General features: G+C 54.4%; 1 protein-coding gene across 9 annotated transcripts in view; it reads right to left on the reverse strand.

Moving 5' to 3' along the window:
• CHST15 (carbohydrate sulfotransferase 15) overlaps positions 1-20,406 on the reverse strand; it is a 74,772-nt gene extending 54,366 nt beyond the window's left edge. For 5 of the 9 annotated variants that reach the window (XM_055299916.1, XM_055299914.1, XM_055299917.1 and 2 more), the window contains exon 1: positions 20,219-20,406. The gene's annotated coding sequence lies outside the window, so the exon portion shown is untranslated. Of the gene's footprint in view, positions 1-18,757; positions 18,881-19,211; positions 19,244-19,575; positions 19,623-20,218 lie in introns of those variants that run through there. The other 4 variants (XM_055299912.1, XM_055299919.1, XM_055299918.1 and 1 more) reach the window with 4 other exon arrangements.
• Between the last annotated feature and the right edge of the window lie 247 nt (positions 20,407-20,653).

Below are 20,653 nucleotides of genomic sequence, written 5' to 3' on the forward strand. Positions count from 1 at the left end.
TCAAGTTCATTCTCACCTCTATTAGTCACCCGGACCTATCCACAATAGAATCCTTTCAGCACGTATCAGCACCAGAGCAATCAGTGGAATTGCTTGCGTTCATCCAGGAAGAAAGTTAGAGCGTGTGGCGCTAAGTTTCTGCCCCGTAAGAAAGCAAGAGAGAGGCAAAGGGCACGCAGGCAGTTTGACACGGCGCGGACGCCCCAGCGCCATCCAGCCCTGTCGCCTCGATGAAGGCGGACGTCCTCCCATCGGATGGACACCTGTTTCCCTCCAGAGGCGCCAAACCAAAGCCGCCTCTGCTTATGCATCTCAGAGTGACTAACAGAGCTCGTAACCTCTTTGGGCTTATTTTCTGACCCAGCTCGCAGTCAGACAGCTAATGACCTCCAGCTGCCAGGTCCTAAGGGCTCCTCCGGGGTGGACATGGCCAGGAGGCCGCACCGGGGCCTGCTCAGCTCGGCGGCCCGGCCAGGCATGCGGCAGGGGTGAGGTGTGCGGGGCGGGCTGGCTCACATGTTCTTTCAGCCTCCTCCCGTAGGAGACTTTCTGGGGCAGAGGCTGCATCAACAGCAGGCCCAAGGCTCCCTGCCCCACCGCCAGGAAAGGGAACTCACCGCTGGGTCCCGGGTCTCCCACTGTGCAGCCAAGAGGACCCGCACCCCCAGGGAGGGAGACACGGAGTCCTCACGTGGGCCTTAGACGGTTCCTCTCTGCAAGCTGCTTCCAGAGAATTTCTCAATCTCCCAATGGAGAAAGAGGATGGAGGTCCCAGGAACCCTGTCCCCGGAGGAAGCCCAGGTCCCCTGAAGGCAGAAGGCAGGAGGTGCTAGGCAGTGTGGGCCACCCTGACCGCAGGGACGCAATGCTGGGGGTCGGGGCGGCTGCGCCTGGAGTGGTGGTTCTCTCCAGGAACCCAGTCTCCAGGAACAAAGACTCCACACTCTCTGAACATCACAGAGAGAACCACAGGTCCCAGCACCTCACTGGGGTTTGTGACCAGGACCCTCCTGTCGCTTAGCCAGCAGCTGCAGACTGCCCCTCCAGAGGCCTGCTGGGGCCTTTCCCTCCCTCCGCCCTGGGCCCAGAGCTTCCTTCTGCCCACCCTCCGCCAGCCTTGTCCATCATGACCTGAGAGTCCCCGACAGCCCCTGTACCCCGGGCTAGAAGGCTCGATGCATCAGCCAGCATACTTGTGCACCACTCCCACCCCTAAGGTCTCCCCTGCGACACACTCATCACCACTGCAATTAAACGACCATTTGACTAAGTGCTTATGTCTAGTCCGTCCACTAGACTCTAAGCTCCGAGTCTGTAGGGCCCGGACATGTCCTACCCACCGATTCCCCAGCAGCCAGCGTTTACTTCCTTGCCTGTGCCCTTCTGTGGGTTAGGGCTCACAGACTGGGAGCACCAAGGCATCCCCAACACCTGGCTGTCCATAAACATTATTTCTCTCCCACCCTCACATCTCCTACAGCACAGCTGTGGAGCAAGTCCTAGAACCAAATCTCAGCCCAGCCACTCCCAGCTGGTTGATCCCAGGCAAGTGACTGACCTCCTCTGTGCTTGATCTGCCCGTCTACGAAACAAATATCACATCATCTACCTCTCGGGGCCAAAGGGGAGATTAACTGAGTTACATGAGGTACTAACCATGAGGTCTCCAACAAGACAGTAGGATTTTCTTCTATCTTTATCATTTCCTTCTATTTAGGGCCACTGTCCAAGAATGCTGGCTCACAGGCCCAATGGGAACCTAGTGTCTGGTTCACTGGTCCATTAACAGGTCCTACTAAGTGTGGCTGTGCTAAGTGCGGCACAGGGCACAGTAGGTAGACCAGACAAACAAGGTCCCTGACCCTGTGGAGGTTCTGGGGTTTGCAGAGAAGAGAGATTATTCTAGCACATTCATCTTTTCATGTCTCTCTCTCTGTCTGTTTCTCTCTCTCTCTCTCATTTTTCACTTGTGCATTGATATTTTCTTCCCCGATAGCTTTAAACCAGAAGTATTATTTAAGTTATCTCAGACTCCCACACCAGGTAATAAAAATATTGTGGGCTTTTCTCCTATTACTTTTCTTTTCAAAATAAAAAACCATGACCATGGATGTCTTACCAGGGAAAAGAAAGAAAACCAGCTTCTGCTTGCAAACGAAGATGCTAATCCCATTATTTATTGAAAAAGTTATGTACTGGCCAAGTGCTCCCTTGAAAGGGAGGAGCTGAACCCAGACCAGCAGGTGCAACACAGGGTGTCGGCCCCGAGGGCGGGATTCCCGCCTTGCTACCTCTCCCCGGCCAGGAGGCAGAGAAGACCCTTCCTTCTTCTCTCCTGGAGCTCAGAGGCCCATTCAGACCCATCACCTTGTAACAACGAAGGACAGCACAGCTCCTGCTGCTCCGAGCTCACGTCTCCAATGACCTCTGTCCAAACCGAGGACAAAAGGAGGAAAACCCAGCACACAGTAACTCCCCCGAGACGAAGCTCCGAAGAGCCGACCTGGGCAGCTATCCACGAGTGTTCTGAGCTGAGCCTCATCCCCTACACTCCCTCCCCATTAAAAAAAAAAAAAAAAAAAAAAAAAAAAAAACAACTTTCATCCTCATCCTAGGGCCCCAGTTCCGATTCAAAACCTGCAAAGGCCAGGCTCTCCTTTGCTGGAGCCTCCCTTCTCTTTGGCAGCCGGCCCCGGATGCTACTTTCTGCTTCTCCACTGGCTCCTGTGAGAAAAAGGCACCCACTGAGCGCGTGCAAGTTCTGGCTGGCGGTGCTGGGCGAGAACAAAGGCTTCACACAAAGGAGAGCTGGGCCTTCCAAGGCCTGCGGCCACTCGCTCCAGAAGAGGATGCTCCAGGGCCAGAGTCTCCTAGCTGAGGTGCACTGCGCCGCCCCCTCCTTCGTACCCCGGGAAGCGACCAGAGTGACCTACAGTGGCCCCAAAAGCCTGGACTTTCTTGAGATGAAAGGCCGGGAGGGGATAGGCTGCTGCCCCTCTAGGGACTGAGGCACAGGATCCATTAAGGGGCACTGGATAATCACTGTTTGTCAGCCTTTTATACCGTGCAGTGAAAAATTACCAGGATTTTAGCTTTAGACTCACACACGCGCGCGCGCACACACACACACACACACACAATCTAGAAGGGTTTCACATTCAGGGTTTCTCTTCTGTAAGCTGAGCTCTCTGACCACGAGTTTCCTTGGAGGATTTGTGCCCTGGGCTTGTCCATTCTGAAGAGCACAGTGGTAGATTTTTCCAGATTCCTAACACTTGGGCACCCAAGAAAAACACAGGAAATCCCACCAGCAGACCAGGACAATCGCTCCACGAACCAACTCAGCTCAGCAAATATCACCAGAGTGTGCCCAGGAGTCGGGCACCCCTGCCAGGCCCCACAGAGTCCATGGGGGTGATGCATCTGCAGCCCTGCCCTCCGGCTGCTCACGATTGACCCTTCACGCAAGTGAAATTCTCTGTAATCTTTCAGGAAGGGGCTCCTATTTGCATGTTGCATGGGGCCCTGTAAATTATACAGACGCTTGCAGAGATATCTTAAGAGTTATGCAATTAGGATTAGAGAAATCATGCCCAAAGAGCTTCTCTTATTCCTGGTACACGTACCCTCGAAAGAGCAGTACCTAGAAACGGCATTACACCTCATCATGGGTCTGAGTAGGGACCTTTCCCAGGGCACTTGGGAATCAGCATCCTGCATTCTATAAACCAGCAGAGAGGTTACCACGAGGCGTTTCCATGAGGCCATTTATCATCACTCTGATCTATAGCAGCATCTCCTCTAATGCAGCTTTGCCTGACAATTTAAACAATATGGGCCCTTTAATTTATCACACTAATGCGATTACACACTCATCCCAGAGCCCAGCAGCGCGCACTCAAGTGGAGGCCCCTTCTGTGAAACTTACGGTGGAAGCTTACACTCTTCTGGCCCCTTTAAATGGGGAAATCTTTACCTTAGTTGAGCGATGGGCTCATTCCACCACCTGCAAAGAAAATGAAGCCCTTGGACAAGGGCCCTGCTCCATCAGTTTCTACAACCATCACCCAGACTGCGAGGTTTAAACGCCATTTACAAACAAGCTTAATTTTAACCTTCCTTTGTGGAGAATGCAAAATCAATTAAGTATCTGCTGATAATGCCCTCGTATCTCGTTTTGGTGGCATCTCACAATTAATGCTGCCCATGAGGCTGACAGCGAGCAGCCTCACACATGCCTTCTGGTTATTATGAGCATCACTCTGACCCACAGCTGAGCACAGGGGGTTCAGACACAGCACGCTGCATGGGGAGTTTGCATTTTTAAGAAATCGGCTTGTAGATGGTTTAATTAAAATACACTAGAGCATAATTCAATTGGAATTGAGGCTTCCATCAAACTAAATCAGGCAGCAGAGATCTTCCCAACCTTAAAAGTAGCTACTGGTTCTTTACCAGTAAAACCAACTGTACTCAGAAACTAAAGGAACATGAAAGGAAGGAGGAAGGAAGGAAGGAAGGAAGGAAGGAAGGAAGGAAGGAAGGAAGGAAGGATTGAAAGGACAAGACAGATCCTCCACCAAGCCCCATTATGTTGCAGTTGAGGAAAGAGGTTCAGAGAGGTCAAGCAAGCAGCCCCAAGACACACAGCCGTCAGTGAGAACTGAGACCAGAAGGGTCAGCGCCTGAACAAGGAAGGCAGCCCTACAAGGTGAAAGCATGCAACCTCTGAAGTCAGACCGCCCGGATTCAAATCCCACTCCACCTTTCGCCAGCTGCCAGAACATGGGCACAGTGAACCTCTCTGGCCTCAGTTTTCCCATCTGTAAGTGGGGGTGTGAAGCGTGTCTATATCAAGAGGTGCCGAGAGTAAACACAGTGTAGATAAAGACCAGCACAGCCACTCAAAGCCTGGACTCAAGCTTCCCGATTCCCTGTTCTGGGCTCTATCACACACTGTTCCTTAGGGCCCCTTAGATCTGAGAATGCCTCAAATCAGAGGATGCAGGCTGCCTATGTGCAGGCACCAAGGGTGATGCGCCCCGGGAGCACTGTGTAGGCGCAGAGAGGATGTAACACGCACACATGACGGATCTTCTAGTATCAGCTGACCAATAGAAACCAATTTTAACTGATGGCCAACTGGAAGAGATCCAAAGACAATCTAAAAGATAAATGACAACATTGAAGTTTATGAAATTCTAAAGTGCTGCAGATCCCTAGATTTAATAAAATTAAGTGGCAACAGAATAGGGTCTTTGGCGTAGTGACGGTATTTTACCAATGTCAATCTCCTGGTTTTGATAGTGTTCGATGGTCACACAAGAGGTTATTGTTGCGAGCACGCAGGAACTTGGTACTATTTTTTGCAACTTCATGTGAGTCCAAGATTCCTTCAAAATAAAAAGCTACCATAAAATTATGAGGCAGCATCTAGGAATGCCAAAAGATTAGGGATATTCTCGGCAAGTTTTCAACACGTTAATACAGTCACAGTTTCCAGGTGGGATAGCCCCGTGTGGATTTGGGAAAGGACGCTGGGTGAACATCTGGAATGATTCTAAATCAGGCTATCGGGGGGGGGGGGGACCTCTTTCTGTTATTTTTCCATTTACTCAAACTCAGGGAAATTTATGTTTTGTCCAGAGTTAAAAAACCCATCACAAATAATAAAAAATGGAGCTATACATCTACTACAGCTACTGAAAAACATCTATAGGAAAACTTTGCAATGTTACTTTACACCCTTAAGAAGGACCAGAGAGAGATTTAAAGTCTGAAAATAATCGATAAAGGGCAGCCCGGGTGGCTCAGCGGTTTAGCGCCTGCCTTCGGTCCACGGCATGATCCTGGAGACCCGGGATCAAGTCCACATCAGGCTCCCTGAATGAAGTCTGCTTCTCCCTCTGCCTGTCTCTCTCTCTCTCTCTCTCTCTTTTTCTTTGTCTCTCATGAATAAATTTTAAAAAATAAAATGTTAAAAAATAAAAAGAATTGATAGAAACAATCTGTTGAGGCCCTATGATGTGTCAGGTTGACCAGTGGGCCCTTGGACCTGATTCCCCACCAAAAAAGCTGTCATTAACGTGTCCTGGCATGAACTGACTACATGTTGCATGGAGCAGTCTAGGTGTGCACAAGGCCCAGAGGATCCTGCAAGAGAGGAAGTGGAAGATCTAGAGGCCGGAAGACCAAATCGGCTGATCCCATGGAGCTCACGGGTGATGGCAGGACCTGGGTTGGGAAGGGAGATGATTCCAAGAAAGGGACAATGAATGGCAGGGCCCTCAAGGAGCTGTCACAAATTTAGGTCATCAGCCGTGCACTCACCTTGGGGACCTCCTGGCACTATTTCAGTCTTGTGTTGACGAACAGTTTCAGCTGCCCACCCTAGGACTTCGCCTTATGTAAAGCACATGTTTACATAAAAATAACCTTTGCTCACAAGCCAAACCCTAAGTGAGAGGACAGGAGGATGGGGTTTCTCCTGGTTTCCTGCTAGCCCTATTTCTGCAACTGCAGCAGCTGTGAGCCAGCCAGCATCAGACAAGTGTTCTTCACCCAGAGATGTACAGCGAGTGAGAAGGCCGGGCTGTAGATGATAATTTGGAGGAAGACAAAAGAATGGATGTCAACCCCAGTGTGCTAGAAACCAGGTCCTCTGACCAGCTTTCCCGTCAACTGGTCCCCTCTTGGGGTCTTGGCACTTGCTGTCCCCACTGCCTGGGACTCCCTTTCAGAGCTTCAGGTGGCAATGCCTTCTTATTCAAGGATCAGCATTGATGTCCCCTTCTTGGAAAGGCCTTCCCTGATCATCAGAGAACATTCTGTTCTCTGATATTTGTGAAACTGTCCACTGTCTGTCTGTCCCCATGAGAATATATGCTCCATGACCACAGGGACCGGTCTGTCTAGGTGCTGCTGCATTCCCAGCTCAGGTGCTCACTCATTCCCAGTGTCAGGTGCTCACTCATTCCCAGTGTCAGACACAGAGCAATTCCTCAATCGGGAGAGTGACTCTTAAGGGAAGGTAGAAAGACTGAATCAAAAGAGCTGGTTGAAGGGTCAGGCTCCCAAATGATTCTTCATGTTAACGAGGCAGAAGGATCAGGGGTAGGTCCCTTCACCTCCACAGGTCGTGGCTTCCCCAGGTATAAAGGGGCTGTGGGCAGGACAGGAAAATGAACCAGGACACCTGTAAGACCTTTGCTGTCCCCACACAGCGGGGCTAAGGTTTTCAATTACCCAGTATACTCTTGCCTTTCTTCCCTTCACCCATGTGTCTATCCATCTATCCATCCATCCATCTAATCATTCTTTCCTATGGGCTAGGCCCTGGAAATGTAGCCTTGAGTAGGACACACTTCCTGTCTTAGAGGGTAAGTACATGTCTTTAGTGGTACATGTTAAGGAAGCAACCCCTGCAGTACCAGCTAAGCGCCATGGGAGACCCCTGGGTCTCTGGCTGGGCCGCTGTGGAGATGGTGGCAGGGCAGCTCACAGGGAAGGAAAACAGACCTACAACCCCACAGAGGCAGCAGAGTGATGGAAAATATATGATGGTCACATCCAAGGAGTCTGGTCAAGAAACCCAAAGAGAGTAACCATCCAAGTCCCAACAGAGACAAAAAGGCTCGTTCCTTAGGATCACTGTGGAGACGATCTGCTCCTCTGTTGGCCATGCAAGAACTCAAAATTCTCCTTAGAATAATTATAAACACTGCTAAGTCCCACCAATAGTTCTCAGCTAAAGAGCTTAACACGATGCCCGTGCACGCGACCCCACGCACACACACAGATGCCCAGGGCCCACTCCCCCAGGCCTGATGAATGACTGGAGCACATGTATTTCCTTTGAAAAGCTCCATGGGGGTTTCTGAATTGAGCACCCAACCTTAGAGCCAGTGGGTTTCCTGCAAAGTTATCCTCTCACCACAGTGTAGAGGTGCATGACGATGTCCCTGAAGACGATGTGAAAGGTATCCCTGAGGATCTTAAAGATGGACTTTCTGAAGCATCCAGAACATTCAAGCCCTAAAACACTTCTATCTACTGCATCAGAAATTCAACGGGACCTGGAACCGAGTGCGAGAAAACCTAGTCTGGTAACACAGCTCGACACTCCAGGGTGAACCCCTAGCCACGCCAGCCGCCCGTGCCCCCGGAGGGGCCCCCGCCGGCCTGCGCGGGTCTGTCAGTGCTCTGGCCCAGTGTAATGCTTTAAGAACAACTTCATAATGTACCCTGAAGTCACAGCCACAGCCCCTTGTTTATGGGCTCAGCCAGATCAGATAAAATTTCATTCTCTGAATTGGTTCCTAATTTAATTACTCCCCGGATAAGCGTTGGCCTCCTGTTGCCGCAGGGAAAAAGAATGAGAAGGCACTGGCGCCGCACGCTCCAGTTCTGGTTTGGCAGCTGGGGGCGGATGAGCCATTCCCGGGCCTCTGTCGGGTCAGAGGGGGGGACAACAGCGGGCTTGGCAAGGTGGTCACCCATGGTCCACCCCACGCCAGGCAAGAGGATGAGCTGGGGTTTAACTAAGGGTTCAGAAAGAAGGATCAGGGCAAGTGGACAGACTCTGAAAACCAGGATCCAGTCCTGCCTCTGTGTGGTCTCTGAGGGCCTCAGTTTCCCCAGCTACAACGTGGGGCTACACTATGATTCCCCGAAGGCCCTTCCAAGCTCTAAAAGTCAGACAATCCAGAAGGGGCACAGAAACCCATCTGAAGATTACGCCTTCCCTAGGGCCAGGGAAAAAAGTAAAAAAAGCAAATGACTCATTAAGAGCAAGTAAAGGGGCGCCTGGGTGGCTCAGTCAGTTGAGCAGCTGCCTTCTGCTCAGTCGTGATCTCAGGGTCCTGGGATCGAATCCTGCATCCGGCTCCCTGCTCTGTGGGGGGGAGCCTGCTTCCCCCTCTCCCTCTCTTCCTCATCCCTTCCCCTGCTCTCTCCCTCTCTTCCTCTATCAAATAAATAAAATCTTTCAAAAAAAGAGCAAGTAAAAATGTAAACTATAGGGATCCCTGGGTGGCGCAGCGGTTTGGCGCCTGCCTTTGGCCCAGGGCGCGATCCTGGAGACCCGGGATCGAATCCCACATCGGGCTCCCGGTGCATGGAGCCTGCTTCTCCCTCTGCCTGTGTCTCTGCCTCTCTCTCTCTCTCTCTCTCTCTCTCTCTCTGTGTGACTATCATAAATAAAAAATAAAAATAAAAAAAGTAAACTATAACCCTAGAAATGGACGTGTCCACACAAAAACTTGTACATGAATGTTTACAGCAACCTTATTCATAAGACATTAAAGATGGAGAAAATGCAAACGTTTATAAAAACATAGTCTTGGAGCACCCGGGTGGCTCAGTGGTTGAGCATCTGCCTTTGGCTCAGGGCGTGATCCTGGGGTCCCGGGATCGAGTCCCACATCGGGCTCCCTGCATGGAGCCTGCTTCTCCCTTTGTCTATGTCTCTGCCTCTCTCTGTGTCTCTCATGAGTAAATAAATAAAATCTTTTTAAAAAATGGTCTAACCATACAACGGAATATGATCTGCCATCAAAAGGACTTCAATACTGAACATGCTACAACATGGTGAACTGAAACTACGATGGCAAGTGCAAGAAGCCAGTCACAAAAGACACGTGTTCCACGATTCTCGTCCTACAAAAGTCCAGAACAGAGAAACCGACAGAGATGGAAAAGTAGATTCCTCACTGCTCAGGGCTGGGGGGGCGGGGGCTGATGTACCCAGCTAATGGGTACAGGCCCTCTTTCTGAGATGATGAAATGTTCTAAAATTGAACGTGGTGCTGGTTGCACATGTATCTGTAAATATACTCAAAACTACTGATTTCTATACTTTAAATGGGTGGATTTAATTTAAACGTGTGGTATGCGAACTACATCTCAATAGAGCTGTTTTTAAAAAAAGAATAGGTTGAATGGACCAAAAAAAAAAGTCTATTGCATAATTGTTAAAAATAAACCAGATGAGAACTTTGTAAGATAAATACACACACACACACACGCACGCAGGCACATGCACGCGCATACACACACCCCTCCCTCAACAGTTCTGCAGCTTCACGGCTGGTCCAAAAGGTACACAGCTAATTTTCAGTGGGTAAATCTGCTTCTTCCATAAACCAAAAACACTGCTGACTCAAACGTGGGCAGGCCTGCATTTTTGTCTACCAATTTGTTTCGGTTTTAACAGCTGAAAGCAAATTTCCTTTCTACCACCCAAACGGCAACCAAGCTTTTAATACATCATTTCACCTAGCTTTTAATACATCATTTTTATTCTCTGAGTCAAGTTTTTCCAATGTAAAGGATCCATGGATTTGCAACCATCAACCTGTGGGCAGGTGGGTTTTTTGGGTTTTTTGTTTTTGTTTTTTGGGGTTTGGGTTTTTTTGGCCCGGGAGGTGCTCCTGAGGAGGCCACATTTAGTGCCCACTCTTCTCTCCTGCACATCCTTCCACGTCTAGTTTCTCACAGTTGCGGCAATAGTGGGTATAAATAGCTTTTCAGCTAGGACGTCACAAAGGTCAGGCTGCTCCCACTCTCATTAATCGGAGCGTCCCTTCATCCTCTTATTTATTCCGACTGATAACATGCTAAGGCAAGTTCAGCATGTCCTAAAAGCAACTATTTCCTCTGACTTTTGGAACAGCGCACTTGGGTTACTGGCCCACTGTGGGGCTGCACACCCAGGCCTTCCAGGATCATGCGATCTTTATTAAGAACCGTGACAGAGAATATGGGGGGGGAGGCTTACATCACTGTGGGTCAGGCTAAAGAGGACCACAGAAAAGGCAACTGTGAGTTTCCCCGCAGATCAAGAACACCCAGGCACACAACACAGGAAGTAGTCCTTCCAAAGGGCTCACTATTTCTAAGGCTGGACAAAAAGGACTAGGATAAGGAATAAGGAATGTTCACTGATGGGTCAAAGTAAGAACCAACCAGAGGAACTTCCATGCCTAACACTGGATGGCCCAGGGCAGCGTGGGGGTTTGAGCCCTGGTTCTGCAAGCCTCTCCCCTCAGACTACCTCTGTCCCTCACTTCCTCTCCCATGTCGGGCTCAGCATCTGGGGAGCCCAAGAAGGAAGAGCTCCCAAGCACAGGGAGGCCTGAACTCCTATAATGAGGACGCTATGCCCTTTGCAAGATGGGGATGGGAAAGGCAAGATGGAGGACTCCTGCTACCTCAAGTAAGTCCGGTGCTAAGGTAACAGGTGCAGCATATGAAGTGGAGTTGGCCCCACCCAAGGTAAAGAGCCTGGATGGCTGGGAAGCAGGGACAAATGGGTCCTGGTACTAGGCAACCAGGGGCCATGCCCCCTTCCCCCCTGCCCTCCACCCTGTGATGATGGAGAGCTTGCCAGGTGTGGGTCAAGCCTAGATTTGGAGCTGGCCTATCACCCAGGCTGGTTGTCTCCCAACAGGGCAGCAGACCTCTACCTCTCCATTTGTGGAGACTTTGGGAGGCAGGGTTTCTAACCAGGGCTGCCACAGAGGGTTTTGAGAACAACTCCCTCCACCCTCACACACACACACACACACACACACACACACATTCACAAAACATCAGGAAACATCATCCTGGCCTGGCCCAACTGCAGCCCCCAACCTCTCACTCAGGAGAAGAGGGCAGAGACCAGCGAAGTGGTAATATTCCATCTCCAGCAAGTGTCTGACAAAGCAGGGCTGTTCTTCACACTCGAATAAAAAGCCAAACTGTCCCCAAGAATCTAATGGAGGATGACATCCAACAGAGGCCTTCGGAGTTCAGCCATGAACCCAGAAATGGGAACTTCCTGCTCTCTTCACCAGACCACAGGATGGCCACCAAGCCCTCCTTCTTCTCCACATCATCCTAAAGCAACAGCAATGCTAAAATCAAGCATCTGGTTACACGACCCAGAGATGAGCCAGCTGCAGCCAACCCCCTGCCTGGATGTCCAGGAAACTGAGGACAGAGCAGCCAGCCGATCCCATGGGACCTGGGCCAAAACTTGGCCATCCTCAGAGTGGCTGCAACTGAACAGACAGCGTGATCAGAAATGCATGCTGGGAAGCACAAGTGGCCCAGATTCCCCAGGGCAACCCTGCTCTCCAATAACCCTGGAATCCCTCACGTGCACAAGCAAATATGGTTCTGTGTGTGTACGTCTGGAAGGCTCTTTATATAAACAGGTTCACAAATCAGAGGAAATAACCCTCTGCAGACCAATAGTCTGATTTTAGGTTTGGAAATTATGGTCCCAATAAATGCATGCCAGGATATACTTTATATTTTTAATGCAAATATTTACATTCCAAACAAAGGCGCGTGGAACTTAAAGACAAGCTATTTATGCCAGCTATAAGAAATGCTAACAGCCCCCACATTTCTTCCCTGAGTGGATGGCTCCTGTTTATATTTCTGAAACGCCAACCAAATGTCCATAACAGTTCTCCCCAAGACTCTCAAGACACACAAAAAAACTAATTAATGGCCCAAAAACCTAATGCCAGGAAATCCATGGTTATTACATTAGGCTCTTGACTCTTTCAGAAATTTAGTGGCAAGCTAACTCCCATACTGTGCTACCAAATTGGGGATTCTTTTATGTCCTCTGGGTCACACCCAGGGGCCCATGTAAAATCCAGGAAGAGTCCAGGAAAAATGGGCTTTTGAAAGAATTATTTGCAGTGGATGCATTAGTTCAATCATTGCCAATCCCTCCAGACTCCGTAGGGGCCTAGCCATGAGCGGGCCTCCCAGACACCGTCCGCACCCTCGAGAGGCTCACTGGGCTGGGGCGGGCAGGTGGCACCCAGGAGACTAGTGCGCTGGGCTCAAGGTGGAGCTGGACGGAGTAGAATGCAGCTCAGAGGAGGAGAGCAGCGCTTGGATAAGGGACGGAGGGCCACAGGGAAGAGGCGGCAGACGTGCTGTGACTTCCTGGCAAAGGTTTCCTGAAGGCGACGGGGGCTCTGGGGCTTGGTGGGGAGCCAAGAGGAGGTGGATAAGGTTCTCCTGGCCAGGCTCTGGGTGAGCCTGCACCTCCCCTGGGGAGACCCCCCTCTCAGTTAGAATGCATCCTGGGGGTGCCCAGTGAATCATCGCCTCACCGCGGCGATCACTGCCACGTGCTGCAGGTGACAACATGTCACTGACAGGTCTTGCCACCTCACCCCGATGCCCCCCTGTCCTCATGGGCCCCATCTGTCAACCCCCACCAAGGACCAGGCCCGGGGCTCGGCATTACTACTCGCTGTCCGCAAGGGACTCTCCTAGCCCATGCCCGATGTTTCCTCCTGCACAGAGGGTGCTCCGCCTGCGTGTCTGCACCTGGGGGTGTCTACACTGTCCTCTACACTGTCCCAGCAGCCTGGGGAGAGGAGCTGGGCATGAGGAGCCCGGTCTTGCCTTCTCCCACCCGGAGAACGCATCTGGCCCTGCCAGCTGCCCCCGGAGGAGGGGGCTGCCCCGGGGGGAGCTGCAGCTTTCCCACTCTGCCTATGACCTGGGGGGGGGGGCTGGGGAGCACGGGGGCAATAGTCGGCCCCCCTGCCCGAAGCCCTCTGTTCAGGGCCATGAGGCCCGCCTGCCCACCAGTTCAGGCACATTTCTCTGACGTCAGCTTCAAGCAGAGACAGATGGCCAGGAAGAGGGGTTTGACATGGGGAGACCCCTTGAGCCCTAAGTTCTGTGACCTCTAATACTCAAAACACAATACAAAGTAGAAATTATTAACCCCCTCCTTACCGATGAGCAAACTGAGGCTCATCAGGGAAGGTCAAGCCATTTGCCCAGGGTCATGGGTAACAGAACAAAGAAACAGAGGAGGGACTTGGCCAGGCTCACCCACCACCCACGCTGCGCTCCCGGGGCCTCCAAGGGAGTCACCACCTGGGGTAAAAGAAGGTCTGCGTGGAGGCACCGAACACTTGGTTCACCGCACACATGAAGGTGCAGGCTGAGCTTCACTTGCATCAGCGTAAGGAAATGGGTGTCACAAGGGGCAGACAGAGCTACCCAGCCCCTTTCAGCAAGGGGATGACACGACATCCCACCTTCCCAGAGTCTGGGACGCAGCTTCCAAGCTCATAGCAAAGGTGCGCCAGGCCCAGGCCCTTGGGGCGGGTCCCTACGAGGCCACAGCAGAGCAGGACAGAACCGTCCCTTGACCCAGGGCTGCCCCGGGAGGGACACAATCACCAGCCCCCGTGGTCTTGCCTCCCGCACCGAGCCCACCACTGACATGTTTGCCACAGGGAGCAAACGGATCAGTAGTAGGAGCATACTCCCTTTCAAGAGAAAACGTGAAACCACCAGGTCCCAGCACACTGCAGGAAAAAATAATTGCGGCCGGTCTGTATCTAATTATTTGCCCATGTTGGGGTATTTCCCAGGCACCTGGGTGACTAGGCTGCCTGCTTCAATATTTTCATCACAAACACAATTCTGGAGAGTGTCCAAGTTTCCATTATAATGACACCCTCTGCTTCTGAGGATCTGCCAACCTCACTTTCTTCTGAGACCCAAAAGCCCTGGACCAGGACGAGCTCTAGAGACGTGGCATAGGTGTCAGGGAGAGAGAGCCCGCCCCAGCCAGAGGGCCCTACCCCCGCGAGCCTGCTCTACCCTTTTAAGCTTACAGTGGGGCTCAAGACGTCACATTCAAAAGCAAGCCACTCAGCACATTTCCGGGGAGACCTGCCCCATCTGCCCCCTGCTTAATTCTGACCAGTGGGAACACAACCCCACGGATCCACAGCCTGCCCACAGTGTGAGCTGAAAGGGTCAGAAAGAGGCTGTTCATCCAGCCGCTCCTCGCACACATGAAGAAACAGCCCCGAGAGGGAGAAGCAACCAGCCGAAGAAAACCCGAATAGGATCTAGGTGTCCTGGGGCTCCTGGCCTTATGAGGTGTCAGAGAAGCCCTCAAGGGTAGAATTTGCTAGAAATCATGCCTCCTAACCCCAAAGTACACGCATCTACCATCTGCATCAAAAGTTGTACATGCAATTTCAGGGAGTTCAGAGACATCCTCTGACCCTGGTTACGAGCTCTAGAGCTCAAGAAATACCACAAGGGCTGACGTTTATGAGTGCCTACTGTATGCCAGGCACTCCTCCAAGCACCTGGCAGGTGTCAATGCATGTATAGGACAGCAGCTGTCAGGCCAGGGCATGAAGTCACCCCAGGCCTCTCCAACCCCAGAGCTGCTAACCATGCCCTGCCACGCTCTCAGCAGCCTTACATAACTGCCTTGTGCAAGCTCTGCCTCGCCCACTAATTGGGTGTTGCCCTGATGCCCAGTGCTGCCCCTAGGCCCCTGCGCACCTGGCCCGAGGCCCACACCTGGGGCCACCTAAATGCTGCACATCGCTGCCAGGGATGAAAGAGACGCCGCTCGAGACCTCACATCCCTTTTGAAACCAGCAGAGACCGAGAACCCCCTTTCCGTGGCCACCTCCCCCTAACTTAACCACTTGCTGATTCACGCTCGCCTTCCCCTTCTGGGGAGGCCACGACTGTTATTCTCTACCCTCTCTCCTTTCTGTCCTCCTTCTGCTGTAATTTCTTCATCCCTCCTCCTGTACATCTGGAAGGCTGAAAACTTGGTCTGGGTGGTCTCAAAACAGCCTCCCCGCCCTCTAATTGAAACAAAAGAGGGGGGGGACAGCGATCTGACCTGCCTGGCTCAGGGCCAGCTGGGAACTAGTAGGGACCCAGCAAATGACAGCTGTCATGACTGTCTACCTCCCCAACCCCCATAGGTCAAAAAAAAATTTTTTTTTAATCTGTATTGGCCCAAATCAACACAAAACCTTCACTCTTCTTCTCAGCTCTCTACATGGGATAGACTAACCAGGTACCTGCCACCTTTATGCTTTGTTTTGTGCTGTGAAAACACGGGTCATCGTCTCCCAGGGCTCTACTGTAAAGAAGGGGCACCTCAGTAAGGAAATCAGATCTCAGCACTTGAGAACAATAAAGAAATACATTGTGCATGTCCAAACATTCAGCCTCCCGATACCTGGTCGGCTAAGTGACAACACAATCTCCCGATTCACACGACAGAAACGAAATCACCCACGGAAGGAAGTGAATATCGCTCTCGAGCCTCCCAACATACAGACTGGGGTGGCAGGGTGGGGGAAAGACAGGCTGCATTATTCTCCACGATCAATGGGAAGGATCACTTCTAAATGACACGCCGCTACAGGGTGACCGCCGCTTGACTGCTCCCAGAAATGACCCTCCCGTGCCAGCCACTACGTTTAAACAAACATAGCTTCTGCCTTTAGAATTTAAGGAAAGTCCTCTCTCTCTCTCTCTGACACATGGTTCCAAATGGCATCTCTGCAATCCTGGACCTACTGAGGCCCCCGTAAGGGGATGGATTCCAAAGAAGCAGACAGGAAAAGTGAGAGCTGCCAACCACAGAGGGTGTGGATTCACCTGGGAGCGTCCAAGAGGCCCCCGCACAGCATGGTGGGGGAGAAAAAGCAGGCCCAGGAGCTAGGCATCAGAGACCTAGACTGACTCTCCACTTTCGGCTCTTGGGCAAGTCACCCAACTGCTCCAAGCCCAGATTTCCACATTTGTAAAAGGAGACTCCTCCCCAACAACCCAACCCCTCCAGCACCGTCCTTGCCATACTCTCCCTCCTGACTCGAGGTTTATTTGTCCATCCGGCACAGGTACTTCTGGTACTCCCCGTCCTGCAGGGGCGGGGCTGGGCCTGTCCTATCACCGTACCATCCCCAGATGTTCCACCATGGGATCTATTTGATAAATGAAATTATATGAAAAGTTTTGGCACGTCACTTGACGGGAGCTCATCAAGTAGCCACTCACTGAGTACATGATACACAAACACATGAAGAAGCCCGGCTTGGGCCACAGCCACGTGGAGACCCGTCAACTCTTAGTCTCTGAGCCCTTGGGGCTCTGAGCCCATTTCTATCACGTGTCACATCTCCCACGGTGGGACACTCCTCCCATTACACATACACAGGGCCAGATGTCAAGCTTCAAACCCCCTGGCACTGGACCCACCCCAACCTTTTTGTCCAATTCTAGAACTTGAGCACACGCTTGAATATCCACGCTTGAAAATTCTCTTGAAAATTAACAAGACCTGCAAGTCCATTCTTCCCCAACTGGCCAAGCCTGAGTCAAAGCTGCCCCCCATGGAGCTCGCCTACTCAGGTAGCTCCAGAATCTCCCTCCCCTCACGCTCCTCCTACACTTTCAAGAGCAATTTCCAGCTGGGCCCTAGGTGGCCTTGAACAACCACAGTCTAATCACGACCTGGTACGAGTCTAAAGCTTCTCACAGTGCAGATTCAAAGGGCCTGGGGTTCCTGTGGCCCAGCTGGCTAACTTGGGAGATTCTTTTACGCTCTCCTCCAAACACCAAATAAGCACAATCCACCTCCTAACCTCTCCCGCAAACACTGCCTCTTCCAGATGCAGAGATTAATCCTGTCTCTTTCAGGCAGGTGGAAAACCAAATGCCTCTCCTGGCCAGGGCCAGAGAGACAGAGGAGAGAAAGGTGCAGAAAGAGCAGCCCTCACAGAAGCCACTGTGACAGTGCTGGGATCCCCGGCCAAGACAGTGGTTCAGGCATCACAAGCTCCAGCCATCAGAGAAAAGCAAGGCACAGTGGGGGCAAACGTGCCCCCACTCTGCCGCCACTCCCTCCTCCCATGTCCTGGATAAATTAATGCTGGCTGCTTGCTTCCACCACGAGCCAGCTCACTAGAGTCATGCAATGATCCGAAGAGAAAAGACAATGTTGAATTTCCTTCCCAGGGCCCTAGAGACGGTTCTCCTGGGGAGCCAGACCTTGAAGGGAAGGCCAGACCTGCAGTTCCACTTCTGGCTCAAATATACACCGAGGGATCCCTGGGTGGCGCAGCGGTTTGGCGCCTGCCTTTGGCCCAGGGCGCGATCCTGGAGACCCGGGATCGAATCCCACGTCGGGCTTCCGGTGCATGGAGCCTGCTTCTCCCTCTGCCTGTGTCTCTGCCTCTCTCTCTCTCTCTCTCTCTCTCTCTCTGTGACTATCATAAATAAATAAAAATTAAAAAAAATATACACCGAGAGGGAGACCACGGCAAGCGGCCTCACCTGGCTGGCTCACGCTCCCCATCCAGGAAGAGGCAGGAAGACCATTTTCCTGCCAGTCTTCCGGGAGTATTGTAGACAAAAACTTACCTGATTAAAAACTACCTAATTAAAAGGTATTTTTATTCGCTCGCTATTTTAAGCAAAATCCTATATGACTCCTAAGTATTTAGGTACCAATTAAACCATCCTGACTCAACATGCAGTTTGTAAAATTAATAAGTGCCATCTTCTGTAAGGGAGGATTCCTGATTTTGCAAAAGCGGGGGGCGGGGTGTGGGGGGGGGTCGTGGGCAGGAAAGCCAGGGTGAGGAGCCGAGTGGTAAGGTGCTAGAGAGGAACTTGGGGCAAATCTCCAGACCTCAGTTTCCTGCGGGGTGGGGGTGGGGGTGGGGGTGCCGCAGGGGGTGCAGATGCCCTCAAGGTGGCTTTCTGCTCCGTCGCCGGGTGGCTGCGCTCAGAGCAACCGCAGCTGATAAAGGGGCTGGGGACCCAGCGAAGAGCCTGGAACCTGAGCCCGCTGCTCCGTGTCACTGATCGGCGCGCCAAGTCCCTTCACGGGGCGTCCTGGGGCTTCCCGAGAGCACAGCTTCATGCCCCAAACTCCGTGCCACCAACTCACCCAGTGCACGCGGGGAACGGGGGAACGGGGGGTCCCCCCGCCACAGGAGCTAGTCTCAGCCTTGCCGCCTGCTTCTCCAACCTCCCCACGCGCGGCGCAGACATCCAGCCGCCAGCAGCCGGCAACCGAGCCCAGCCTTGGGGGCCGCCGGGCTCTGCAGCCGCGAGGGGGCCGGGCCGGGCCGGGCCGGGCCGGGGCGCGGGGCGCGGGGCTACGCGGGCCCCGGGGCCGCGACGGGGCGCCCCGCCCAGGACGCGGGCGGCTCCGAATCCTGAACACAAGCGCGCACACGCGCCGGCCCATCCGTTCGCCCCGAGGAGTCGCCAGGCGCTGTCACGGCTCTTCATTCATTCCCCAAAGGCGACGTTCGTCCCCCCGGGCGCCTCCCTCCCGCCACCGCGGGGGCCCCGAGGGGGCCAGGGGCGCCCCGCGGCGTCCGCGCCCGCACACTCACCCCGACGCCCCCGCGCCCCGGCACGATCGCAGGCGTCGCCCCCGCGCCGGGGCCGCCCCGCCCCGCCGAGCAGCGCCGGCAACCCCCGAGTCCCGGCGCCTCCTGAGCCGCGGCCGGCCGCGGGGGGGAGCGCGGGGCGGCGGGCGCGAGGACGGGGGAGGGGCCGGGAGCAAAAGTTCAGGCCGCTCGGGGCCCGGCCGCGCCCCCGTCTCCTCCCACAGCCGCCCCCGCGGGGTCCCCCCCCACCCCGGAGCCGGGTCCCCCCGGCGGCCTCCTCCGCCCGAAGCGGCCGCGGGACTGGAGCGGGAGCTCGGGAGGCGGCCCCCGCCGGAGCCGGGGACGCAGAGGCGGATGCCCCGCTTACCTGCCCGGGGCTGCGCCGGGAAACTTCCCCGAAGTGCGCGGGGAGCGGGGAGCGGGGAGCGGGGAGCGGGGCCGCCGGCTGGGGAGATCCCCGCCCCCCCACCGCCCCCGGCGCGCGCTCGCCCGCGGAGAGCCCCGGGGTGTCCGTGCGTCCGGCCTCCGGCTGTGCGCGGCGCCGCCACCCCCGCTCCCGGTCCGCGGCCCCCGAGCCCCGGCGGCACGCTCCCGAGCCAGGCAGGGGCCACGCGAGCCCCGGCGCCGCCGCCCCGCAGCCCTCCCCGCGGGGTCCCCGGCGCGCGGGGCGCCCGGAGGCGGCCGGGACGCGGCGGTCCGCGGGGGCCTCGGGGAGGCCGGGCCGAGCGACGCGGGGCTCCAACCTGCCTGGGCTCGGCGCGCTCGCAAGTTCATTGTCTGCCTGGGCCGCCGCCGCCGCCGCCGCCGCCGCCGCGCCGGGAGCGCCGGGGAGGGAGGCTGCGCGCAGCTCCGCCGGCCCGGACTCCCCACGCCCAGCGCCGCCGCCGCCCGCGCCGCCCGGGCCGGATCGCCGAGGGGCGCTGCCGCAGCCCCGAGCCGCCCCCCCCGCCCGCCCCGGCCCCGCGCCCCGCGCCCCGGCCCCGCGCCCCGCGCCCCGCGCCAACTTGTACCTGCGAAGCCCGAGCGCAGCCCCGGAGCCTGTGCGGCTCGGGCCCCGCGGGAGCGCGCCCAGCCCCGCGCCTGGAGCCCCGCATCCGGGGCGCGTCAACCTGACTCCCCGAGCGCAGGGAGGAAAAGTTTGGGAGTGACGTGCGGATGGCGAATGAAACCTCCGAAGAGAACCCTCCCCCCGCCCCATGTCGCGCTGACACCCAGCGGCTCGAGTCTGGAATGCGAGATCCAGGCGTGTGCGCCGCGCGGTGGGTTTGGTCCCCGCCCCCCGCCCCCCGCCCCTTCCAAGTAAACGCGGCTGGTGTGATGCGGTGATTCCAAATGGAAAGCAAACCGAAACCCCTCGGGTCTGCCAGAGACGTTTTTAGGAACTTGGCGGTCTGCAGCCAGCGCGTGCATTGGTATGCAAGGCCACGGCGCTGGTGGGTTCTGCG

The sequence above is a fragment of the Nyctereutes procyonoides genome, unplaced genomic scaffold (assembly GCF_905146905.1).
Source record: "Nyctereutes procyonoides isolate TBG_1078 unplaced genomic scaffold, NYPRO_anot_genome, whole genome shotgun sequence".
NCBI classification, from domain to species: domain Eukaryota; kingdom Metazoa; phylum Chordata; class Mammalia; order Carnivora; family Canidae; genus Nyctereutes; species Nyctereutes procyonoides.